The sequence below is a fragment of the Capsicum annuum genome, chromosome 8 (assembly GCF_002878395.1).
Source record: "Capsicum annuum cultivar UCD-10X-F1 chromosome 8, UCD10Xv1.1, whole genome shotgun sequence".
Lineage (NCBI taxonomy): Eukaryota > Viridiplantae > Streptophyta > Magnoliopsida > Solanales > Solanaceae > Capsicum > Capsicum annuum.
Genome location: NC_061118.1, coordinates 153,709,123 through 153,712,141, shown reverse-complemented (window position 1 = coordinate 153,712,141; position 3,019 = coordinate 153,709,123). Strand labels below are relative to the sequence as shown.

The following is a 3,019-nucleotide window of genomic DNA, read 5'->3' as shown; positions in this document are numbered from 1 at the left end:
ATAATCAAAATGAAATTTTATCGGTCAGAATTGATTTTTCAAAAAATTCACCAGCCTTGAAGCAATCACAACTCAACATGCAAAGTTATTTAGTGTCAAAAAAGATTGTTATTTCAAAATATAAGATGGTTGATAAGAGAAAAAAGGTGGTTGTTGAACAAGCTTCAGATTCTGATTTTGAAGATGAAATTTTCGCTCATAAAACGAAAAAATTAAAAATAAAAAATTATAAAAATGCTAAAGTTAGAAGATCCAAGTGCAATGTGAGTGTTGGCAAAGTTGGTGATAATAAGGTTGACACAAAGAAATCATAAATTATTTATATTTTTTCTGTATTTTAATGCAATAATGTTGATAATGAATTATTTTTTCTATTTTTAATGACATGCATATAAATTAGACTTCATAAATTTTGTGTGTTTGTCGTTGAAGTTGAAATATAACTTTTGTTGTTGTTAGTGTGCGGGTTAAGTTAAAATATAACTTTTGTTGTTGTTAGTGGTTGAAAGTTGAAATACAACTCGTACCTCTAAAACAAGTTGGTGCATTATGTTTTATTTAGCTTCATGGCAAAAGTTTTATGAATTGGGTATATTGTGTATGCAAATTGTCTTATATGAAATTAATAGAAATAGTTTTTATTTTTGATTTCACAACTGTCAGAATTTTCTCCTAGCTAATCTGCAATTTCACAATTAAGATGTTGTGGTTTATATTCTCCTTATGAGATGGTGTTGGAAAAGTTTGTATGTAAAAGTTTATATGTACCTCAACTAATGTCACGATCCGATTTCTCAGGTCGTGATGGCACCTACTTTAACCCATCAGTAGGCAAGCCAAGCCATAGTTCGAAATGATAGGTAACGGGCTAACAGACAGAGACCAAAGAAAATATTACGTGTAATGACAAGAACAAAAACAATAAGAGAAAACTAAGAAGGGAGCACATATATTATATCAAAGGAGATGAAGAAAAAGGACCAACGACCTGATAAAGTCAGTACTAGACCCACTACTAACAGATACCAAAAGTACTAGACAAAAATCTAAAATGTACACAATATACACAAGCAGTCTCAAGTGCGAAAGACTAACTAGAGTAGATAGAGGAGGATCAACCTCGGTCGACAACGAACTCAGCTTGCTCTGAATCAATATTGAAAGGTAGGAATCTCGTCAACATCGACTGCTAGTACCCGAATCTGCATCAGGAAAAAATGCAGAAATGTAGCATGAGTGCCAAAACAATGGGTACTCAGTAGGCATCGTCGACCAACTAAGCTCAATACAAAAAGGGTATAACTACAATACCAGGGCGTACTCTGAGTCATTAGTAAATAGGGATGGAAAACGAAACAACTACCAAGCTACGCAACGACCGTAAAGGAATAAACATAAGCAATACAGAAAGTAAATAATGCAAAAATAAAAGATAAATCAAACATAACCTATCTGGGCCTCCATTAGCCCTCTAGACACACTGAAGAAAACAACTAACCCAACCATACCCCCATAAGCCGGTGGAACACACAGGTAATGGAAATAAACATAAATAATCTATAACTGCACTGGTTTCAATAAATCATGATAGTCATCCAGATGTACACCGAAATTCATAATCAGATGCCGAACTCGAACCGAAACTTAAGTAACCACAACCGTAATCAGATGTCGGACTCGAACCGAAACTCACAGTAACCATAATAATCAATTGTCGGACTCGAACCAGAACTCATAGTAGCCATAATAATCAATTACTGGACTCGAACCGGAACTCATAGTAGCCTTAATGATCAATTACCGGAATCGGACCGAAACTCATAGTAATCATAATGATCTATTACTGGATTCGAACCGAAACTTATAGTAATCATAATAGTCTATTGCCGGACTCGAACCGAAACTCATAGTAGCCATAATAATCAATTACCGGACTCGAACCGAAACTCATAGTAACCATAATAGTCTATTACCGGACTCGAACCGGAACTCATAGTAACCATACCCATCAACAATATTAAAATTCATACCATATCATAACAATATCAATGTCTAAATAATCATCCGTTAACCTTAATTTAAAAGGTATAAATTCAAAATTTTGCAATTTAATTTTACATCCCAAAGTGATAGATGTTATATTATTTAAAAAATAATTTTTCCAAAAAAATTTACTAAAACAAGGTCCTAATCCAGATAAATTAGACAATTTATATATATATAAAAAATACTCATCTAAAAGAATTTATCCAAGGCTAACATAATAGTTTACATTTTCAGTAATTAAGCTCAATCTAAAAATAGGAAAAACCTAACCTACCTGGACATTAAAGTTATAATATCTTTTCGCGAAGTCTTCAAATAATGCCAGTAAAACCCGAGCTTGAATAATTGATTCAGATAATTAACTATATTTTTGTTTGATGTTCAAATGGTTTTCGCTCACAAATTGATACATAAAGTATGCACATATATTCGTGCAATATGTGCAAAAAATAAGAAACTACACTAGATGCTTTTGTTAAAGAAAGTTTTATGGAATAAGTTAATGCCAAGTACTATGTCTATATAAAGAAAAGGTTAGTCAAAAAAGTAAAGGCAAAGGTGTGGCTGCCAACCATAATTTGTTGTTGTCCACATATCATTTCCCAGGTGGGGTGATATTTACCACAAGTAACAATTTTTTATATTGCGTATATATTCGGGTACTGTATAAATTTATGATAAAATAATTACAATATTTTAAATGTCATAATCAATAAAAATTATTTCTAACAAAATCTCTATTATATAATAATATTTTAACACTTCTAAAATTACTATTTTCACATAAAATATTAATAAATTATAAAAGTCTATTATAAAGCGATATAAATATATCATCACTTAAAGAATTTTACCAAAATCAAAAATATTCTAGAAGGGTACTAAATTCTATTTCTACCAATTGCCAAATTAAATTAAACAATCCACAATACCTTTAGATAGTACTAAAATTATATAAAAATACAGAAAAATG

At 31.0% G+C, this 3,019-nt stretch overlaps 1 long non-coding RNA gene across 1 annotated transcript; it reads right to left on the bottom strand.

Annotated features, from left to right (window-relative positions):
- Positions 1–924: 924 nt before the first annotated feature.
- On the bottom strand, positions 925–2,544 carry LOC124886444. Its single transcript, XR_007043618.1, has 2 exons — positions 2,321–2,544; positions 925–1,202 (listed from the first exon to the last, which is right to left on the bottom strand). It is a non-coding gene; the product is annotated as an uncharacterized LOC124886444 (long non-coding RNA).
- Positions 2,545–3,019: the final 475 nt, after the last annotated feature.